The 23,710-nt window shown below is 46.7% G+C and overlaps 1 protein-coding gene and 1 non-coding gene across 2 annotated transcripts in view; one reads left to right on the forward strand and one right to left on the reverse strand.

The window, feature by feature from the left end:
- Positions 1-23,710, reverse strand: part of RAB31 (RAB31, member RAS oncogene family) — a 145,110-nt gene that overhangs the window by 116,162 nt on the left and 5,238 nt on the right. The gene's annotated exons all lie outside the window — the stretch shown is intronic.
- On the forward strand, positions 10,065-10,172 carry LOC132541039 (U6 spliceosomal RNA). Its single transcript, XR_009552232.1, has one exon. It is a non-coding gene; the product is annotated as a U6 spliceosomal RNA (small nuclear RNA).

The following is a 23,710-nucleotide window of genomic DNA, read 5'->3' on the forward strand; positions in this document are numbered from 1 at the left end:
TCTGAATGACAATGAGGGAACTCTATGGACAAAGGAATGTTGCTGTGGTGTCCCTCCCCCCCTTCCCTTCCCTCTTCTCTAAATAAAAAATAAAAACAAAACAAAAGTCTTGGAGGCTATGCAGGGGTGTGTAGCCCTTGTGCAAGGGCCCAAATTCATTCCCTGCCACTGCGTTTTTTTCCAAGTAAACCTAGGGACTTAATGATTAAAGCACTGATTCCGGCCTTCGTTTTACTCATGTAGAGCAAGAAAAGAAGTGTTTGTCTCCAACAGTAGGAAGGAAGGAGGGAGGGTGAAAGGGAGAAAGGGAGAGAAGGAGGGAGGGCTAGTCCTACATTTTGCTCCACTGGAAAATGTCTCCCATTCGGTCAGGGCTGTCAGAACAGCTGACGTCAAGAAGGTAATGGTTTGTCTGCTATAAAGAATTCGATGGCGCGGTGGTGATGCACCTGGTTGAAGGCTCATATTACAATGTGCAAGGACCTGGGTTTGAGCTCCCCCCCATCACCACCTGCAGGGGGAAAGCTTTGCGAGTGGTGAAGCAGGGCTGCAGGTGTCTCTCTGTCTCTCCCTCTCTGTCACCCCCTTCCCTCTCGATTTCTGGCTGTCTCTATCCAATAAATAAAAAGTATAATAATAATAAGAAGAAGAATCTTATAGCAAAACATGAAGACCTGCACAAAGTTCACATTCCAGGCCTTTCACTGTCATGTTTACATGTTTACAAGTGCAGAGAAGAAACAGGAGAGAAGCCTGATCACATCTTCATCTATCTTTTTAATTTTTTTGTTGTTGTTGCTTTATTTCATTTGATAAAACAGAGAGCAACTGAGAGGGAGAGAGACAGACACTTGCAGCCCTACCTCATTGCTTATGAAGCTTTCCCTGTGCAGGTGGGGAGCAGGGGCTTGAACCCAGGTCCTTGTGCACTGTACTGTGTGCGCTCAACCAGGTGCGGCCATTACCCAGCCCTCTCATCTTCATCTCTATATGGGTTCTGTTTGGGCAACAGACTCATCCCAAATACAGACAGAGATGACTATCACTGAGATACCTTTGTCAATTAGAAACCAACCTCTTTAGTTAACAGGAGATGTTAGAGAAATGGAGATACAGTTCACTGGGTAGGGTGCATGCCTTTCACACACAGGGCCGAGGTCTGAACACTGACAACACTAGTGCTGAGTTACCTCAACCCCACAATCCCTACCTGTAGGGGGTCGCTTTACAAGCAGTGAAGCAGGTCTGCAGATGTCTATCTTTCTCTCCCTCCTCTCTGTCCTATCCTAAAGAAAAAAAAAAAAGGAAAAAAAGATAGCCTCCAGGAGCAGTAGATTTGTAGTGCTGTCACCAAGCCCCAGCAATAACCCTGGAGGCAAAAAAAAAAAAAAAAGTGAGAAGTGAAACTGCTTATGAACTCTGCAAAGGAATGAACCAGCTGTCTTTTTTTCTTTATTAAGGAAAATTTACGTTTATGTTTTTTTTTTTCTTTCACTTCCTTTGCACACAGCTCATATACGTAATAAAAACTAAAGGCAGAGACTCAGAGAAATCTGATGTTAGCTTCCTGGGACCAGATTCCTTAGCCTAGCGCTGAATATCTCCTTTATGAACCAAGTCCTCTTTCACTAGACCCTGATTTCACTGACTCTTTCAATTGACACTCAGTAAGCATTTCAGAGCTTGTTCAGAATGCTTTAAGTGGGCATTTACCCCATCTACATATATGAACAAGACATATCTTTTATTAGAAGAAAATAAACTATAAAGCAAACAGTGAGACTATCCTTAGCATGTAAACTGACAAAATAAAGGCTCTCTCTCTCTCTCTCTCTCTCTCTCTCTCTCTCTCTGTCTCTCTCTCTCTCCCTCCCTCCCTTCCTCTCACTCTCCCCGCTGCTTCAACAGGACTTGGCTGTTCCTCTGGTGAATTAGCATTTCTTTACTCTTCCTGCCCAAACAAACAAGAGAATTGTTCCTGACAGGAACTTCCCAGAAGGCCAATCCAACTTTTCAATGGGAAGCTTCAACAGATAGTTTGCACCCAAGGATTCTTTGAACCTCTCTCTGTTGAACCACCAATCCTGAGCCATGATGCCGTGATCCGACCCAATCTTAGCCAAGTTTTCGGCTTTGAAAAACTGCCTTTAAATCAAACTGGCCATTCTCAATTGTCAGACCTCGTCTCCCCACTCCGAAATGCTGCCAACGCTTTAACTTTGCCAGGTGGCCAACAATGAACTCTACTCGGCTTATCAACAGATTTTGGGGGAAGGTCTGGGGACAACACTAGATGATGAAGGTTGGCAGCCACCCAGAGTCCCCACAATACCACAGGCCTAGAAGCCATTTTGAAAGACCACTGACACGCTTTCCCTGCCTGTCTCCACCACACATACACATACACCCCACAGCCTCGGGAGACCTGTGGCCATTAAATGAGGGATTATTCTGTTTATAAAAGACAAAGAAGTCATGTGGAAAAACAGACAAACAGGCAGTGGCACTGTTATAGCCAGTAAGGAGGTGGAGACCAAAATGAGCAGAAAGAGAAGTGCATTACACCAGTGGGCCAGAGCCTGGAATACTCCAGAGAAAGCACTCCAAACCTCGGGCTAAACTGCAAGCAAGCAAGTCAGGAAGTAGAGAAGCAAAATTCAAAGCATTTAGCTCTTGCAGTCACAACTACAGAAGTTTTATAAGCCACCACCATCAATAACAATGACACTGTCAATTAGTAGGTGCATTGTTCAGGGGGTGGAATATTTCACTCCACAGATGACGCAGTCTGACCTAACTTGTTTTTATACATTCCAAGCCTCTTTGTTTTCTACTTCTTACCTGCTTTTCTAACCTACTTTCTCATCTATTTTTAGTTACATCTCTACTGCAGCACACCTGGTCACGCGCACACACTACAGTGCACAAGGACCCGGGGTTCAAGCCCCTGGCCCCTTACCTGCGGGGGGGAAAAGCTTCACAAGTGGTGAAGCAGAGCTGCAGGCGTCTCTCTATGTCTCTCCTTCTCTATCTCCCCCTTCCCTCTCAATTTCTCTCTATGTCCAATAATAAATAATGTGGAAAGAAAGAGAGAGAGAGAGAGAGAGAGAAAGAGAGAGAAAGACAAGCATTTCCAAATACAAACTCCCTAGCCCCAAATGGTAACCCCGGGGTATGTGAGGACAGCAACCATTCCCAAAAGAGCTCCCAGAGGTCTCTGTCACTTCCCAACCTGGAGCAGCAGGAAGTGCTGCCAGTGTGCAATGAGGCAGGCAAGCACTCTGAGGGGCTCTGGCAACCTGGTTTTGGTGACATGAACATCCAGAGGCCGTTACTGAATCAACCAGGATGGTCTCTCGGTGGTTTTGGCACAGAGGGGGTAAGGGGGGAGGAAGAACTCCTGTAAAGAAATAATTACTGGGAGTCGGGCAGTAACGCAGCGGGTTAAGCACACGTGGTACAAAGCGCAGGGACCGGCTAAGGATCCCGGTTCGAGCCCCCGGCTCCCCACCTGCAGGGGAGTCACTTCACAGGCGGTAAAGCAGGTCTGCAGGTGTCTGTCTTTCTCTCCCCCTCTCTGTCTTCCCCTCCCTCTCTCCATTTCTCTCTGTCCTAACCAACAACGACAACATCAATAACAACAACAACAACAATAAAACAAGAAGGGCAACTAAAGGAAATAAATAAATAAATAATTTTAAAATTAAAAAGAAAGAAAGAATTACGAGTGATCCAGAAGGTGACACCATGGACACAGTGGATGGGGTATTGGACTCTCAAGCATGAGGTCCTGAGTTCAGTCCCCAGCGGCACATGTACCAGAGTGATGTCTGGTCCTTTCTCGCTCCCACTTTTTCCTTAATAGATAAATAAAATCTGAGAAAGAGAGAGAGAGAACTATTATATCAAAAGATGTAGGAGGGGCCTTAGAGAGAAGTAGAAAGGACCAGGAGAATAGAGGTCCATCAGGAAAAAGTGAAGTCATTTAAATGGACCAATAAAAAGTTCACTCCATGTGGAACAAAGACTAAAGATAAATAGGAAAAGAAAACACAGCCAACCCACGGAGGGTCACATTCTCAAATGACCTCTGTCGTGTCTTCACACTAGCTGTCTGCTTTCCACTGAATAAAACCTGTCTGTGCATGATCTTTCCCTCTTCCTTTGACTAAAGATCGCTTTGTCAAATCTACAGAGTGTCCCCTGATTTGAGTTTAGAGACTGGCCCTCAGACCTCTTCCTAAGCCAGAGCTAGGGTCCCACAAAAGTATGGATTAAATACAGTGCGCACAGCTGTGGCAGGAAACCCAGGTCTGGGGACCGTGACCTCCAGTCCTTCTAACAGAACCTTTTTTTTATTATTATTATTATGTCCTTTTTGTTGCCCTTGTTGTTTTTATGGTTGTTGTAGTTATTATTGCTGTTGATGTTGTTGTTGGATAGGACAAAGAGAAATGGAGAGATGAGGGGAAGACAGAGAGGGGAGAGAAAGACACCTGCAGACCTGCTTCACTACCTGTGAAGCAACACCCCTGCAGGTGGGGAGCCGAGGGCTTGAACCAGGATCCTTAAGCCTGTCCTTGGGCTTTGCATCACGTGCAGTTAACCCACTGCGCTACCACCTGACTCCCTCTAACAGAATCTTCAAAGCCAGTGAAGAGCCCCAGAGAACTAACTGCTTTGGGTGCATGAGTGTGGGCTGGGCTGCGGGCCACTCACCTGAGGAACTAGCTGAGAAAGAAAGCAGTTTCTCTCTGGCCTGGGGTCAGAGGAGCGTGAATCACTGCTGGGCCAGCCTCTCAAGGCAGGAAGAGGAAGGTGGGCTGGACAGACCACGTTGTCAGCATGTTCCAGGTCCCAGGACATCCCCAGCATGGTCTAGAAGCTGTCCAGCTGGACCAAGGACCACTCCCAGCAGCCTCATCAATTCGGACTCCACCACCTGCTTCAGTTCTGGCACTGATGCATCTTAGTGCTGGCGCTTAGTGCTGGCGCCTGATTCTGGAGTCTCCCTCCTCCGTGAGGACCTTACGTCACTGCCCAGGGGTGCTCCTGACCATCTCCCCCACATGACAACACACAACAGTCTGCTGCAAGGCGGCACACCTGACTGAAAGTTTCACCTGTTTGCTGAGGCCCCACATTTTTTTTTTTGCCTCCAGGGTTATTACTGGGGCCCAGTGCCTGCAGTACAAATCCACTGCTCCTGGTGGCAATTTTTTTCCCACTTTATTGCCCTTGCTATTATTGTTGTTGCTATTGTTATTGTTGTTGTTATCGCTATTGTTGTTGCTGAATAGGACAGAGAGAAATCAAGAGAGATGGGGAAGACAGAGAGGGAGAGAGAGACAAAAAGACACCTGCAGACCTGCTTCACTGCTTGCGAAGTGACCCCCCTGCAGGTGGGGGGCCGGGGTTCAAACTGGGTCCTTATGCTTTGCACCATGTGCGCTTAACCCACTGCGCTACCACCCGGCCCTCAGGCCCCACATTTACCAAGACCAGGTCAGGGTTTAAGACCCAAGGACCCAGGGTGACAGGCCAGAAGGACCCAGAACTGCAATGAGTGCTGTCTCACACACAACTTAAAATCTCCTCCACGTCCACAAGCTGTTCCTACAGACTCTTTGAGGCAGGCCGCCTGTCACTTCCCAAGGAAACCAGTTTTCTGGCTTCCCTCCGTTACTCTAACATCAGTGTGAAGTTACACAGTGACAAGGCACATTGCCTCACATTATTAGGCCATCATTGGAATTTTAGAATTTGCATTTGGAGAAGTACCATTACCTTTCCTGTATAGTGGTGAAATTCTGGTACAAAATGTGAAGTCAGTCAAGTTTCTGAGCAAGCGGGCTCACTCCCCTAGAGACATTAGGGAAGTAGGTGATTTCTACGGTTCTGCTTAGAGAGTTAGAACAGAACACTGTTTCACTGGGAAGTTATCATATGACAGGCACGATCCACATCTCCTACTATTTGCAGTAATTAACTATTGCAGCAACTCTGTGAGAGAGTTTGTCGTCAGCATTTCTCAAATAAGGGATTCAAATCCCGGAGAGGCTCAGTGATTCCACTCATGGGTTTCAGTCAAATGCCCTAAAGGGCCATCCTGCTCTGTCTACCGCCACCCTGTCCTAACTCTCTCCAAGAGATCAACGTACATAGGAATCATTCAAAGTTCCATGGCCTGGCAATGACCTTGCTGGAAAACCAAAGAGTTCTAAATGGGCATTGGGTCGCCTTGCTGGTAGAAATGGCCATGGGATTAGGCTCTGGCAATAAAGACAGAAGGTAGCATATTGACTCTGCAAACCACCAAACCAATCCACCAGCTACCAGGATTGATAACAAAGAAAGTAATCATTTTTATCTTGTTTCCGTCATGAAAGTGTACGCTCTCTTGAGTTAGCCTATATCCTAATCAATACATCAAAGAAACTTTACAATCAGTGTGTCCTTCCAACTATGCTAAGAATTACAATTACAGGGGCCAGACGGTAGCCCAGCAGGTTGAGCGCACATAGCTTAAAGCACAAGGAAAAGATCAAGGATCCTGGTTCGAGCCCCCAGCTCTCCACCTGTGGGGGAGTGGGGGTGTCTCTTCACAGTCTGCAGGTGTCTGTCTTTCTCTCCCCCTCTCTGTCTTCCCCTCCTCTCTCCATTTCTCTCTGTCCTATCCAAGAGCAACGACATAAATAACAACAATAATAATAACCACAACAACGATAAAACAACAAGGGCAACAAAAGGGGAAAAATAGCCTCTGGGAGCAGTGAATTTGTAGTGCAGGCACCGAGCCCCAGCAATAACCCTAGAGGCAAAAAAAAAAAAAAAATCTATTGATGGTGGCATACTGAATAAAGCAATAGACTTGGAATCAGGTGGTGGCACACCTGATTGCAAGGTCCTGGGTGCACACAATGTGCAAGGTCCTGGGTTTAAGCTCCTGGTCCCCACCTGCAGAGGGAAAGTTTCATGAGTGGTGAAGTAGACTTACAGGTATCTCTCTGTCTCTCTCCCTCTCTAGCTCCACCGCCCCTCTCAATTTCTATCTCTATCCAATAATAAATAATATCTTATCAAACAAATAGCCTGGCTAGGCCCCTGGCATTGGGAATTTGCCCTTTTTTTCTCCCATCACAATACAATTAATCCTAGAACAGCATAGTTTGAACTGCAGAGTGCAATTATACACTCCCCCCCATATGTATTTTATTTATTTAAAAAGAACCCTGCTCCATTCTGGCTGATGGTGGTCCTGGGGATAGAACCTGGGACCTCAGAGCTGGAGGAAGGAGAGTCCTTTGCAGAACCATTAAGCTGTCTCTGCAGCCCCATTTATTTATTTATTATTTATTTATTTTCTTTTTTTTATTTTTTATTTTCTAAATTAATTTATTTATTCCTTTTGTTGCCCTTGTTTTGTTGTTGTAGTTATTATTTATGTCATTGTTGTTGGATAAGACAGAGAGAAATGGAGAGAGGAAGGGAAGACAGAGAGGGGGAGAGAAAGACAGACACCTGCAGACCTGCTTCACCGCCTGTGAAGTGACTCCCCTGCAGGTGGGGAGCCGGGGGTTCGAACCGGGATCCTTCCGCTGGTCCTTGTGCTTAGCGCCACCTGCGCTTAACCCACTGCGCTACCGCCCGACTCCCCCTATTTATTTATTTTCTATCTGTAGGTTCAGTTGCTTGAATCCACAGAAACAGAGCCAGACTATCTTTTTCCACATGCATAGCACCCTGGGTCACATTCAGCTCACCTCCGGATTCCACCAGCACTTGGTGCCCAGGGGCCAGGATCCCGGGGGTGCAACTTGCCTGCCCCAGAGTCCTGTCCACAGTCCCACACATGATGAAACAGAAGCCTCCAGTAGGCCAAGGGACAAGCTGACTGGTCAGAGCAGGTTACTCTATCCTTTCAAGCTACTACAGATTTATCCAAGGAGAAAAAAGCAAACCCACGGACCTCCATGTAGACATCAGCTGTTGCAGGAGTGTGGGCAAATGCTAGAAGCACACACCCACGGCTTGTGCTGTTTCACAACTACAAAGGTAAATGTAGCAATTAAATACAAAGTAAAGTAAAAAAAAATCAATCACAAACCCTTATAAGTTAGTCTAATATGACCGATGGCGTTGCTCGGCTGAAATGAAATTGCTCAAGGCTGTGGCTGGGTTATGAGGTTAGGATGCTCTGTCAGTAGGAGCCAGGGGGTAACTCAATCCCCTTGAAACACACACACACACACACACACACACACACACACACACACACACACACTCCTTAACTGCAAATCTGGTCACTTCCACCTCCAAATCAACCCAAATGGGCCCCTACTCCTGGGTCTGGCTTGGCCTCCCACTGACACCCTCATTTTCTCCTGTGGTCTGCCCTCCATATGGCCACTAGGGCATCCTCAGAAAAGCTAGATCAGGTCTCAACACTGCTCTGCACAAAAATCTTCTCGGATATCCCCATAGGATCCCCAGGAAATGCTGAAAGATATGGGAGATGCGGGGGACCAGGAGGTGGTGCACCTGGTTGAGCGCACGTGTTACAGTGCACAGGACCCAGGTTTGAGCCCCCACTCCCCACCTGCAGTGGGGGAGCATCACAGGTGGTGAAGAAGGGCTGCAGGGGTCTCTGTCTCTTTCCCTCTCTACCTCCCTCTGCCCTCTCAATTTCTCTCTGTCTCTATCCAATAAGTAATAAATATATAAAAATAAAAGTTTTTAAAAAAATATGGGCAGTGTCAGTAAGACCTCCAGCTGTCTTCCCAGTGGCCACAGTACTGCTCCAGCAGGGTTCTGCTCACGTGTTCTCAATCCCAGTAGGAATGTCCCTCCCACACCAGTCTCTGGTCCCCTCTGCTGGGGAGTCCCACACAGCTCATGCATACTGTGTCTGTTATTCAAAGGACCCGCCAGTAGCCCCAGAACCCATCCGCTTGCTTCATTTCCACAGTCTTATCACCATCTACCAAAGTAGACATTTAGATGTAGTTGATCACTCCTATAAGAACATTGGCTCCAGGAGTCAGGTGGTAGCGCAGCGGGTTAAGCGCACGTGGTACCAATCGCAGGGACCAGCGTAAGGATCCCGGTTCGAGCCCCCGGCTCCCCACCTGCAGGGGAGTCGCTTCACAGGCGGTGAAGCAGGTCTGCAGGTGTCTGTCTTTCTCTCCCCCTCTCTGTCTTCCCCTCCTCTCTCATTGGAGAGAAAAGGTAGGGCAGATATTTTAGATGTGGAAGGATTCAAGTGTTATTTTCTCTGTATTTTTTATATGGCAGAGAGAACTTGAGACGGAACGGAGAGATAGAAAGGGAGAATAAAGGAGACACATGCAGCACCGCTTCACCACTAATGATGCCTTCCCCCATGGGGTAGGTGCAGGGAAGGCCCAAGGGCTTGAATCTTGGGTCCCTGCACATGGTAATGTATATGCTCAAACAGGCACACCCCTGCCTCGTCTCTTATTCTCTCTGTATTGTTTCTCAGGGAGCTGAAGGAAGATTTCTTTGTCGAAATAAGAGAGTATGTTCTGAAGAGGAAGGCTTGAGCTGCACACAGGAGGCCAGCTTGGGAGAGGCAGGTGAAAGGGAGTTTACATCAGGATTGGTTGCTTAGGGCAGGGGTAGACAGCATAATGCTTATGTAAAGAGACTCTCATGCCGAGCGGGTGGTGGCGCAGCGGGTTAAGTGCACATGGCATGAAGCGCAGGGACCCGGGTAGGGATCCAGGTTCGAGCCCTCAGCTCCCCACCTGCAGGGGAGTCACTTCACAGGCGGTGAAGCAGGTCTGCAGGTGTCTGTCTTTCTCTCCCCTCCTCTGTCTTCCCCTCCTCTCTCCATTTCGCTCTGTCCTATCTAACGATGACATCAATAACAACAATCACTACAACAATAAAACAACAAGGGCAACAAAAGGAAAATTTTTTTTAATTTTTTAAAAAAAGAACATTGGTTCCATGAAGTCAGGGATTATGAGTTAGTTTTACCAACTGCTGTGTGCCCTGTTACTAGGACAGTGCCTAGCACACTAGAAGCACTCAGGCAATATGTGGTCTGTGAACAAAATCACATATACTAAAATTGAACAATACAGAGAAGGTTAGCAGAGCCCCTGCACAAGGATGACACACGAATTCATGAAACGTTCCATATGTTTAAGTGGAGAAAAGGGAGGAAATTTGGAAAATGTAGTAGTAGCTGTAGGTGTAACTTGGAAAAGAAGAGAAGATGGGACCATGGGAAAATATGGGCAAATATATAAATACAGACAGATAGTTACAGAAATAATAGTCAACCGTATCTGTGAATTGGGACAACTGCTGTAGCTTCCAATGGAGGGACTGGGGACACAGAACTCTGGTGGTGGGAACATGCAGAATTATACCTTGTAAATCAATATTAAGTCACTAATAAAATTAAAATAAACAAAAAAGAAATCACTGCGTTTTCACATGGCTCCCGTACACTATTTCTGTATTAATTCTGCCTCAGTTCTATTCCCAATGACCAATTTTATAATCATTAAAGGGACAGAGATTAAAGAACCAGCTCAGTAGCAGAGTGCAGGCTTTGCATGCAAGATCCTGGGTTCAATATCTGGCTCAAAAAAAAATTTATAATATTATTTTATCCTGGCATGCTCACCTGGAAAATTCAGAATATGAATACTACTTTAAAAAAAGAAGAACATTGAAATGAACACCCACAGGAAACCTGTATACCCACAGACTGTTCAGAATCCCATCGTAGATGAAAGAATGATGCTGTTAGGGACAGTTCTGAAGGACAGGAGGCCTGGAGCCTTAGATAGCCAGGACATGGTCACTTTGTTCTCTGTTATCATGTTTCCCCATACAAATGGGGGAAGAACTTAAAGGGAGCACTAGAAAAGACTCACTGTGGGAGGAGTTTTAGAAAGGTAGCCACACCTAGAAGCTGTAACCACACAGGAAAGACAGGTGATGTCAATGGACCAATGAGAAGCTATCCCAAGTGTGACACAGATTGGGGAGTTTAAGAGAAACACACGTGCACAGACCTTTTTTCCTTTTCCTTGATGACCCTGGTGGGTCTGTCCCCAAGAGCTCTCTTTGTACTTGGATATTCCTTTACGTGACTTGTAATGTAAATGACTTGTAACTACATCTTTGCAATAAACAGTTTACACTTTAAAGCATTTTTTTATTTTTACTTATTTATTATTGGATAGAGACAGAAATTGAGAGGGGAAGGGGAGATAAAGAGGGAGAGAGAGAGAGAAATTGAGAGGGGAAGGGGAGATAAAGAGGGAGAGAGAGACAGAGACAGAGAGACACCTGCAGCCCTGCTTCACCACCCGTGAAGCTTTCCCACTGCCGATAGGAAGCCGGGGCTTGAACCTGTGTCTTTGCTCACTATGTGAGAACTTAACCAGGTGTTTAAGTATAAACTTAAAGGGAGCACTAGGAAAGACTCACTGTGGGAGGAGTTTTAGAAAGGTAGCCACACCTAGAAGCTGTAACCACACAGGAAGGACAGGTGATCTCAGTGGACCAATGAGAAGCTATCCCAAGTGTGACACAGATTGGGGGGTTTAAGAGAAACACACGTGCACAGACCTTTTTTCCTTTTCCTTGATGACCCTGGTGGTCAGAGTTTATACTTTATATACCTTATCAAGGAGTCTCTTATAATTCTTCCTAAGAAAGTATACCGTAGGGAGTCGGGCTGTAGCGCAGCGGGTTAAGCGCAGGTGGCGCAAAGCGCAAGGACCGGCATAAGGATCCTGGTTCGAGCCCCCGGCTCCCCACCTGCAGGGGAGTCGCTTCACAGGCGGTGAAGCAGGTCTGCAGGTGTCTATCTTTCTCTCCCCCTCTCTGTCTTCCCCTCCTCTCTCCATTTCTCTCTGTCCTATCCAACAACAACAAGGAAAACAATAATAACTACAACAATAGAACAAGGGCAACAAAAGAGAATAAATAAATTTTTTTTTTAAAAAAAGAAAGTATACAGTGAAGAATATTCCTCTCAAGACTTTACTGGCCCTGGGGGCAACTCCCCTTAAACCTAGGCCAGGTTAAGCGCAGGTGGCGCTAAGCACAAGAACCAGCAGAAGGATCTCGGTTCGAACCCGGCTCCCCACCTGCAGGGGAGTCACTTCACAGGCAGTGAAGCAGGTCTGCAGGTGTCTGTCTTTCTCTCCCCCTCTCTGTATTCCCCTCCTCTCTCCATATCTCTTTGTCCTATCCAACAACAATGACATCAATAATAACTACAACAATAAAACAACAAGGGCAACAAAAAGAATTAATTAATTAATTAATTAATTAAAAAAAAAAAAAACCTAGGCCAGGTCCCTCTGCCACTAAGTGAAAGCCAAAACACCTACCTCTAGGGAGGTATACCTCAGAATGGAGGGAGGTCCCTAGATGGACTAGGGGACCCAAGCCATGACCTGCACAAAGGACAGCCCAGCACTGTGCCAAAAAAAGCACTATAACACTGGAATTTTAACACTTGAAGCCCCAGAAGGCCCTCAGACTCCACCTCAGCACTGCCACATCTGGCACCGGTCTCACACAAGCTCTCCCACAAAATAAACAAAACATTCAAAATGTAAGTCCCGTGAATGACAAACTTGGCGTGTCACAGCCTGAACGTATCAATGTTCACATTCAAGGTCCTTTGGCAATCTGACCCAAATCTGCTTTCCAATTTTATGACCGGTTCTTTCCAGTTAACAACCAAATAACTTTCTGCCAATCAAATGTGTTGGGTCCTGCCGTAGATGTCTGTGGATTTTTATTTAATTACGCAAGTCATTACGTGTGTTCGCGGTATAAGCCAAATTGAGAAGCAAAAGAGAAAGAAGTTATTTGCAAGTGAGAGTCACTTTAACAAGAGTTTTTTCACAGAATGTTAGATATATATTTATATAATGTAGACAGTCACTCCCATCCCTCCCAAACTTTTCCCACCTCGCACAACACGCTGACATCACACATTCTTCCAGCCAGCTCATTGGCAAGCACCCACATGCCCTCACGGCCTATCCCAAACTTCCCCCATCCCTTACTTGAGAAATGTGGCAGTCAAGCACCACATGGCATCCCCAGGCCTGGTGTTGTTACTAACCTCTCCCATTACGTCCAGACCTGGCCAGACCAGGCACACGCTTGGATTCGCAACTTCAGTCCCCTACTCTGCTAAATGTGCCTAGCACAGCAGCCCGCAACACAGTGCCAGTCTTTCCATTCCTCCTTCGCAGTGTTAGGAGAAGGTGAGGACTAGAGGGGGCTGTGAACCCCCGTTTCACTGGGACCTGACACTTTTTTGTAACCAGGAACCTTTGTTTTTTGCCCCATTGCTGAGAGGGAGGAGAATTTGGAAAACACCTGAGCAAGTCGGGCCTTGGTTCCTTTGCCTGAAAAGGGAGAAGAAAGCAAACACCAGGAAGTTGTACTAGGTGTAGACATTGCTGGGCAAAAAACACTTACAAAGTAAGTGTCTGAAAGAGCCCAGATTCACTGCCGTAACTGTGTTTTTGCCCGCATGTCTCTCTGTGAGAGTACTCTTACTTTTCCTGAATAAAAACTTAAAATGCTTGAAAGGATGATTTTCTCCTCAATTTTTTTTTTATTGAGTTTAGTATGATGAACCAGATACCATGAAGCAGAGCTTCCTCAGCCTTTTCCCAGCTCAAAAACAGCCACTTGTGAAATCCTCGTCTACACAGATTTCACACCCATCCTTTTGTGTTCTCTTTTGGATTAAAGTAAGACTCAGACAATTCTTGCTTTACACCTCCAGAGGTGATCTTGACCAACTATGGTCTACAGTGGCAGAAGGCAGAAAGATCACTTACTTCTGAAAATATGAGACAGAAACAATGTCTCCTGAGAGTTAAATATTGAATGAATGTCTCCTCCTCCTCCTTCTGCCTCCCTTCCTCTTCCCTCTTCTCCCTCTCCTCCTCCTCTTTCCCCTCCTCCTCTCTCCTCATCCCCCTTTCCTCCTCCTCTTTCTTCTCTTCCTTGTCTACTCCCTCTTTCTCCATCTTCTCCTCCTCCTTTTTTCTTTCAGTATTCAAACTTATATTTTAAAAAAAAAGAGCTATTCGTGATTTACAAGATGATGAGATAACAGAGGTGTAGTTTCACACACCAACCAATTGTGCCCTGACCATCAAGGATAACCACCATAGTTCTCTTAAGAGTCTGAGAGACCTTACAAGCTCATGTGTTTCAGTTCTCTACATTCCACAGAGTGAAACCACCCAGTAGTTGTCTTCGCTGTCTTACTCACTTCACTAAGCACAATCACTTCCAGTTCCATCCATCTTGTTCTGAAGAACACAATAACATCTTTCTTTCATTTCAGAGTAGTACTCCATGGAGTTATGTATCCCATAAATTCTTTACTAGTGCCTCTTGAAAGAGGACAGTAGCAGAGAGATAGCATAGTAGTGGGGCCTGGTGGTGATGCACCTGGTTGAGCGCACATGATACAATGAGCAAGACCCAGGTTAAAGCCCCTGATCCCCACCTGCAAGAGGAAAGGTTCACGAGTGGTGAAGCAGTGTTGCAGATGCCTCTCTGTCTCTCTCCCTCTCTATCACCCCTTCCCTCTCGATATTTGGCTGTCTCTAACAAATATAGATAGTAAAAAAAAAAAAGTTTAAGAGATAGCATAGTAGTTATGCAAAAGACTTTCATAGGAGCCTGAGGCACCAAGGTTTCACATCCAATCTCCAGTACCACCGTAAGCCAGAGCTGAACAGAGCTCTGGTTAAAATAACAATGACAATAATAAATAATACAGTACAGTAATGGAGGTGAGGAGGGGCGTAGTTAGCATAATGGTTATGCAAAATGACTCTCATGCCCGAGACTTAAGTCCCAGGTTCAATCCCCTGCACCACCATAAGCCAGAGCTGAGCAGGACTCTGATAAAAATTTGGGGAAAAAAAAATGGGAGTGAGGAAGTAACCAGAGCATCACCCTGGCACTTGCAGTGCCAGAGATCTGACACTGGGACTCAGCACTCACTGACCTGCTCTGCCCCTTCCCTGGTTGCTTGTTACATTAAGGTAAGAAACCACGTTCATACAGTTTTGTCCAGTGTATTCTTTTTTAAAAAAAAGTCTTTTTTTAATTATCTTTATTTATTTATTGGTTAGAGACAGCCAGAAATCTAGAAGGTAGGGGGAGATGGAGAGGGAGGGAGGCAGAGAGACACCTGCAACACAGCTTCACCACTCACAAAGCTTTCCCCCTGCAGGTGGGGACTAGGGGCTCAAACCCGGGACCTTGAGCACTGTATATAACATGTGCACTCAGCCAGGTGCGCCACCATCCATACCAGTGTATTCTTACAAAAGGTCTAGTTTGTTACTAGTTATTGTTGTTGATGACATCTGCTGTGCAACTCAGGCATCAAAGTTCGACATCCTTGAGGAAACACTCACGAAAGACATGTCTCTGATATCTGATTACTGTAAAAAATGGCGACTAATCCCTAGCACTGCAAAAACGGTATCATCTGTTTTCCATCTACACCATGCCTCGGCCTCGCGTGAGCTTAATGGGCAGCTTGGCGATACGAGAATCCGGCATGAAGCCCAGCCAGTCTATCTTGGCGTTACTCTCGATCGCACCCTGTCATTTCACGAACATCTCATAAAAACTGCAGCAAAGGTGGGCGCGAGGAATCACATCATTGCAAGACTGGCCAGCTCCTCATGGGGCGCGAGCGCTGCCACACTACGATCATCCTCTCTGGCATTATGCTATTCCACTGCAGAATACTGTGCCTCAGTATGGTTCCGTAGCCCCCATGTCCACTTGGTCGATTCCAAATTATATTCCTCCATGAGGATCATTTCTGGAACCATCCGTTCCACCCCGGTTCCATGGCTGCCAGTTCTTAGCAACATCGCCCCGCCAGATATTCGTCGGGATGCGGCATCATCTAAGTTCATTTCCCACGTCTACGCTCGACCGGACCTGCCAATATACGCGGATATCTTCGCCCACCCTGTCCAACGCTTGACGTCTCGTCACCCAATCTGGTCCCCTACGCCTACACTGAACTTCTCTGTTCCAGACTCTTGGAAACAGAGCTGGCAGTCAGCTGAGGTCAAGAACAAACACCTCATCACAGACCCCTGCAAGCGTCCACCCGGCTTTGACCTAGCACGTTATGATCGGGCCCTCCTCAAACGCTATCGAGCAGGCCATGGCCGGTGCGCCGCTATGTTCCATCGCTGGGGAGCCAGAGACGACCCGAACTGCCCCTGCGGCTCCAGACAGACTATGACCCACATAGTCAACGACTGCCACCTCTCCAGATTCAAAGGAGGTCTCGAAACTTTACATCAGGCTCAATCTGACGCTGTTGACTGGCTACAGAAGAAGGGCAAACGCTAGAAGAAGAATTGTTGTTCTTTTTAAAAATATTTATTTATTTATTTATTCCCCTTTGTTGCCCTTGTTGTTTTATTGTTGTAGTTATTGTTGTTGTAATTGATGTCGTCATTGTTGGATAGGAAAGAGAGAAATGGAGAGAGGAGAGGAAGACAGAGAGGGGGAGAGACAGACAGACACCTGCAGACCTGCTTCACCGCCTGTGAAGTGACTCCCCTGCAGGTGGGGAGCCGGGGCTCGAACCAGGATCCTTGCACTTTGTTAACCCGCTGTGCTACGGCCCGACTCCCTGTTGTTCATCTCTTATTGTACTTAATTTAGAGATTGAACATTATCCTAGGTGTGTACGTATGTAAAAGGAAGCAAGCAAACAAGCAGAGTGTAGACAGTCATCAGTGCTATCACAGCTTCAGACATTCACTGGGAGTCTTGGAGCATATCCCCTATGAAGGATGGAAAAACAGGGGACTGGGCAGTGGTGCACCTGATTAAGCACACATATTACCACACGTAAGGACCTGGGTTCGAGCCCCCACTCCCCACCTGCAGCGGGGGGGGGGGGACTTCATGAGTGGTGAAGCAGGTCTGCAGGTGTCCCTCTCCCTCTCTATCTCCCCTACTCTCTCAATTTCTCTGTCCTGGCAAAGAAAAAAAAAAGTAAAAATGGTAGCTGGGAGCCTTTGATTTGTTGTGCAGGCACCGAGCCCCAGCAACAACCCTAGTGGCAAAAAAATTAAATAATTAATTTTAAAAATGGGGAAATGAACTACAAATATTGCAGTTTGACCAGAAAAAAAAAAAAAGAAGGGGGGGAGGTCAGGGAGAGAAAGAGACAGAGAGAGAGAGAGAGAAGAAGCAAAGAAATGCCTAGCTCTTTCTCTCTGCCAGCAGAGGGCAAGTTTCATGAATACGATATGTGTGTGCACATGTGCGCGTGAACAGGACTCCAACTCCCTCTCCACTTCCTCCTGAATGAGAAACCTTTTCCGGGCTATGCATTTTATTTGCCAATTCTAGTTAGAACAGTAATTCCATGAGGCAGAAAGGAAGTAATACTGGGAGCCCAGGTGCCTTTTTCTCCTAGAAAAACCAATACTGTTGTTGCAAAGGGAATCCGGCTCTCTAGCATCATTCTCAAAGGAAAGAAACCAGGGGGGAACGGATTTCCCCCTGGGCTTTCCTCACTTCCCTGTGGCGCCCACTGAATCTGGTCGGTGGCCCCTAGAGTGGGGGTGGGGGAGACAAAGCGGCCTGGGCTACCTTCTGGGTGGAATCCTGCACAAGTAGAGGTCACGTCATGACCTCCAGCGAAGCTACAGTTGTCTGCTACAATGCTCAGGGACCCGGGGTTCATGTTCCTAGTCCCCCGCTGCAGGAGGCAAGCTTCACAGACAGACGGGGAAGCAGTACTGCAGGTCTCTCTCTCCCTCTCCCTCTCTATCTCTCCTTCCCTCTCCATGTCTGTCTCTACTGAATGAATGAATGAATGAATGAATGAACGAACGAACGAATGATACATTCTTTAAAAGTCAGAACAGGGGCAGTGGCACAGCGGGTTAAGCACACATGGCAGAAAGCACACAGACCGACATCAGAAGAACGGCTCGAGCCCCCGGCTCCCCACCTGCAGGGGAGTCGCTTCACAGGCGGTGAAGCAGGTCTGCAGGTGTCTATTTTTCTCTCCCCCTCTCTGTCTTCTCCTCCTCTCTCTATTTCTCTCTGTCCTATCCAACAACAAAGACTAACAACAAGGGCAACAAAAAGGGGGGAAAATAATAAAAAATAAATTAAAAAGTAAAAGTCAGAATAGGTCCAAAGTATTGGATATGAAAAGAGAGACATCAGAAAAGAACTCATCAAAACAGGAGATTCCACTAGGAGAAAAACACCTTCATTCTCTGACTAACATTCGATCCTACTTTTCTTTTCCTTATTTCTGCTGACAAGTCAGACGACAAGAGACAGAACACTGGCTCCTCAGCAGCCAAGTGGCCCCGTCAAGGGCCTGAAGCTGGAAAACCCATCATTCCAGGGTGAGGAGAGGGGACACTCTGCCAGATGTCCTGCTGCAGACTGAGTATCCCCTCACCCCAACCTCCTCCCCGGCTCCCACCTCCTCACACCTGCAGGCCTCAGCAAACTCTCAGATTCACTTTCCACACAGCACTGACCACCTTCTAACAGGAGACATATATATATATATATATATATATATATATATATATATATATATATATATATATATATATAATCCTGCTCAAATATAAAGATCACAAAGTCAAAAAACTGTCTGAAACCAGTGGAAGCAAAGAGATATTTTTACAAGTGTGCAGAGGCTAGCAGGAGAAAACTATCTCAATTCTGTCTCTACTCTGTTCTTTGGGGTAGAGACAGAGAGAAATTGAAATAGCTTTCTCCTGCAAAAGAAAAAGACAAAAGCACTCTGTGAGTGGTGGAGTGGATGGATACTTGACCCATTTTCAAACACATTATTGAAAATCGTGTTAAAACAATGTGTAAGGAAGACAAAGTGTAGGCTCAGGCGGTGATTCACCTGGCTGAGTGCACACATGACAATGTGCAAGGACCCAGGTTCGAGCCCCCAGTCCCCACCTGTAGGGCGAGAGCCGCATCATCAGTCAAGCAGTGCTGCACTTCACTTGCTTGCTCTCCCACCCTCTCGGTTTCCCCCTTCCCTCTTGACTTCTCTGTCTCTACCAAAAAAAAAGTGGGGGTCGGGAGGTAGCACAGCAGGTTAAGCACAGGTGGCGCAAAGCGCAGGGACCGGCGTAAGGATCCCGGTTCAAGCCCCTGGCTCCCCACCTGCAGGGGAGTCGCTTCACAGGCGGTGAAGCAGGTCTGCAGGTGTCTATCTTTCTCTCCCCCTCTCTGTCTTCCCCTCCTCTCTCCATTTCTCTCTGTCCTATCCAACAATGACGACGACATCCATGGCAACAACAAGAACAAAAAGAGCAATAAAATGTTAAAAACAGCCTCCAGGAGCCGTGGACTCGTGGTGCAGGCACAGAGTCCCAGCAGTAACCCTGGAGCAGACAGACAAGCAAACCTCCTACAGGTGCTGGTGAGCACAGGCGGGCAGGTGTGGGCACACCCTTATGTAGGTGCGCAGAGCCCCTGGCAAAGCTCTTCCTCTCAGGAGTGGTCCTCAGTGGCCGCTGAGGGCCAGCTGTCCCTCCCGTGGTTTCTTACCTTAATGTAACAAGCAACCAGGGAAGGGGCAGAGCAGGTCAGTGAGTGCTGAGTCCCGGTATCAGATCTCTGGCACTACAAGTGCCATGGTGATGCTCTGGTTACTTCCTCACTCCCATTTTTTCCCCAAATTTTTATCAGAGCCCTGCTCAGCTCTGGCTTATGGTGGTGCAGGGGATTGAACCTGGGACTTAAGTTTCAGGCATGAGAGTCGTTTTGCAGGTCTGCAGGTGTCTATCTTTCTCTCCCCCTCTCTGTCTTCCCCGCCTCTCTCCATTTCTCTCTGTCCTATCCAACAACAATGACATCAATAACAACAATAATAACTACAACAATAAAAAAGGGTAACAAAAGGTAATATTTAAGAAAAGAAAAGAAAAATGTGTGTGTGTGTGCGCACGTGTGTTGTCTACATATAAGAGAAAGTGTTGCATTTGCATACAGAGGCAAGCACAAACACTGGACAGAATTAAAATTTGAAGACCTTTACTAACTCATGAGTTCAAATCTTTTCATGTCTAAGCAGCTCTAAATGAAAAAAAAAGAAGTTTTCTATCTGCCTCTAGTTATGGGTCTTGAAGTAGACCTAAGAAAGACAATACACCCAAAGGATAGCGACACTGGCCAAGGCAGAGGGGAATGCCGCGTGTCTGATGACTGCAGAGCAGAGACAGAGAGGGAGGAATGGCCAGAGGCCCGAGAGTCATTCTGCTGCACACGCTCAGCTCAGAAACAGAGGGAGATGTAACAATGCTGACCGTGAACGAACAAGAAACAAGAGGCCCCGGGTGATGCCATCAGCCTGGCCTGGGCTCTACATGCTACCATTGCTAGAAAGAAAGACCATCACGTCACCTAGATTTATTCCCTTTTTTTAAATAATATTTTTGTTACCTTTATTTATTTATTGGATAGAAATCAAGAAGGAAGGGGAGTGGACAAGAAGAGAGCCACCTACAGACCTACTTCATCACTCGTGAAGCTTCCCGCCCATCCCCCACCCCCCACAGGTGGGGAGCGGGGCCTTGAACCCGGGTCCTTGCACATTGTAACTTGTGCACTCAGCCAGGTGAGCCACCACCCAGCCCACTTATATTTAGTCTCTCTTTAAAAAAAATTTATTTGTTCAACAATTTGTTTGGCTTTGTATGTTAACTCTCTTTTCAGCCACCAGGTTCCAGATGCCAGCAGGATGCCGACCAGACTTCCCTGGACAGACAACCCCACCAAGATGTCCTGGAGCTCTGCTTCTCCAGAGCCCCACCCAACTAGGGAAAGACAGACGCAGGCTGGGAGTATGGATCAACCTGTAAACACCCATGTTCAGCAGGGAAGCAATTACAGAAGCCAGACCTTCCACCTTCTGCACTCCATGATGACCTTGGGTCCATACTCCCAGAGGGTTAAAGAATAGGGAAGCTATCAGGGGAGGGGGTGGGATATAGAGTTCTGGTGGTGAGAACTGTGTGGAGTTGTACCCCTCTTATCCTACGGTTTTGTTAATGTCTCCTTTTTAAAATAAATAAATAAATTTTTATTTAGAAGCATCTTTATTTGTTTATTGGAAAGAGACAGCCAGAAATCAAGAAAGAAGTGGGAGATGGAGAGGGAAATAGAGACACACCTGCAGCCCTGTTTCACGACTCGCAAAGCTTTACCCCTGCAGGTGGGAATCGGGGGCTCGAACCCAAGTCCTATCTAAGTACCTCGAGCTAACCGATTGCGCCACTGGAGCTCCTGAACCCAAGTCCTTACGCATTATAATATGTGTGCTCAATCAGGTGTGCCATCACCTGCCCCCCCTTACATTTATTTTCTATCTATATTTTCCACAGGGATTCAATTTAATAAAGGAGTCAGGTGTAGCCAATGTGTCCTGGAACCTCCCCTCTCCAGAGCCCTGCCCCACTAGGGAAAGATAGAAACAGGCTGGGGTGTGGATCTGTCTGCCAACACCCACGTCCAGCGGAGAAGCAATCACAGAAGCCAGACCTGCCACCTTCTGCTCCCCAGAAAGAATGTTAAGTCCAGACTCCCAGAGGAGTAAATGTTAGGGGGAGAGGACCTGAGGGCTCTGAACTCCAATTCCATCAATACCCAGAGAGAAGACAAAGGACATTCAGAAAAACTAATAGGTGTGGGTGTCATCAAAAAGATTTGTGTAGGAGGCTGAGCAGTGGTGCAACGGGTTAAGTGTACTGAGTGCAAGGTGCAAGGACCGGCATAAGGATCCCAGTTCGAGCCCCCCGGCTCCCCAACTGCAGGGGAGTCGCTTCACAAGCGGTGAAGCAGGTCTGCAGGTGTCTTTCTCTTCCCCTCTCTGTCTCCCCCTCCTCTCTTGATTTATCTCTCTCCTATCCAACAACAACAACAACAACAGCAATAAGAACACAAAGAGGAACAACAAAATGGAAAGATTGGCCTCCAGCAGTGGATTTGTAGTACAGGCACTGAGCCCCAGAAATAACCTGGAGAAAAAAAAAGATTGTGTGTACTTATGTTTACAGCAGCACAAGTTGTAATAGCCAAAACCCGGAAGCAACCCAGCTGTCAAACAACAGATGAGTGGCTGAGTAAGTTTTGGTCTATATACACAATGGAAAAACTATTCAGCTATTAAAAATGGTGAATTCACCTTCTTCATCCCATCTTGGATGGAGCTTGAAGAAATCTTGTTAAGTGAGATCCGCCAGAAAGAGAAGGGTGAATATGGGATGATCCCACTCAGGGACAGAAGTTGAGAAGTAAGAACAGAAGAGAAAACACACAGCAGAACTTGGACTGGAGTTGGTGCATTGCACCAAAGTAAAAGACTCTGGGGCGGGGGAGGGCTCAGGTCCTGGAACATGATGGCAGAGGAGAACCTAGTGGGAGTTGTATTGTGATGTGGAAAATGGGGAAATGTTACGCATGTACAAACTATTGTATTTTATTGTTGACTGTAAACCATGAATTCCTCAGTAAAGAAAAAAAAAAGACATTTACACTAGACTGTAGCAATGGCGTTGTGTTTCAAGTTTTCCTACTTAAAATAGCTTTTTTCAAAAAAAAAAAGTCAAGTAAAAATTAAGCGTGGGGGAGTCGGGCGGTAGCGCAGCGGGTTAAGCGCAGGTGGCGCAAAGCACAAGGACCGGCATAAGGATCCCGGTTCGAGCCCCCGGCTCCCCATCTGAGGGGAGTCGCTTCACAGGCGGTGAAGCAGGTCTGCAGGTGTCTGTCTTTCTCTCCTCCTCTCTGTCTTCACCGCCTCTCTCCATTTCTCTCTGTCCTATCCAACAACAACAACAACAATAATAACTACAACAATAAAACAGCAAGGGCAACAAAAGGGAATAAATAAAATTAAATTAAATTAAAAAAATTAAGTGTGGATATGACTTAGAAAGGAAGAGAAGACAAGACCATGGGAAAAGAGAAAGGGGCGGGGCAAATGTAGACAAACAGCTGTAGGAATAACAGTCAGCCCACATCTTTTTTTTTTTTTCTTTTCCTCCTCCAGGGTTATTGCTGGGCTCGGTGCCTGCACCATGAATCCACCGCTCCTGGAGGCCATTTTTCCCCCCTTTTTGTAGCTTCGTTGTGGTTATTATTATTATTGCCCTTGTTGATGCAATTCGTTGTTGGATAGGACAGAGAGAAATGGAGAGAGGAGGGGAAGGGAAGACAGAGAGGAGGAGAGAAAGATAGACACCTGCAGACCTGCTTCACCGCCTGTGAAGCGACTCCCCTGCAGGTGGGGAGCCGGGGGCTCGAACCGGGATCCTTATGCCGGTCCCTGCACTTTGCGCCACATGCGCTTAACCCACTGCGCCACCGCCCGACCCCCGTGAGAGAACTTCTGCAGCTTCTCAGGGAGGGCTGGGGACACAAAGCTCTGCAGATGGAACGGTGTGGAGATGTTCCTGCTACCTTGTGACTCTGTGAATCAATATTAAGTCACTAATAAGACTTATAAAGCAAATAAATAAGTAATAAAATGAAGGTGTCAGGTGTGATAAGAAATAAGTGGCAGTGGCTAGGGAAATAGCTCCCTTGGTAGATCACTGGGCTTGCATGTCTGAGGCTCTTGGGTTTAGTCCCA

Source organism: Erinaceus europaeus, chromosome 10 (assembly GCF_950295315.1).
Source record: "Erinaceus europaeus chromosome 10, mEriEur2.1, whole genome shotgun sequence".
In the NCBI taxonomy this organism is placed as follows: Eukaryota; Metazoa; Chordata; class Mammalia; order Eulipotyphla; family Erinaceidae; genus Erinaceus; species Erinaceus europaeus.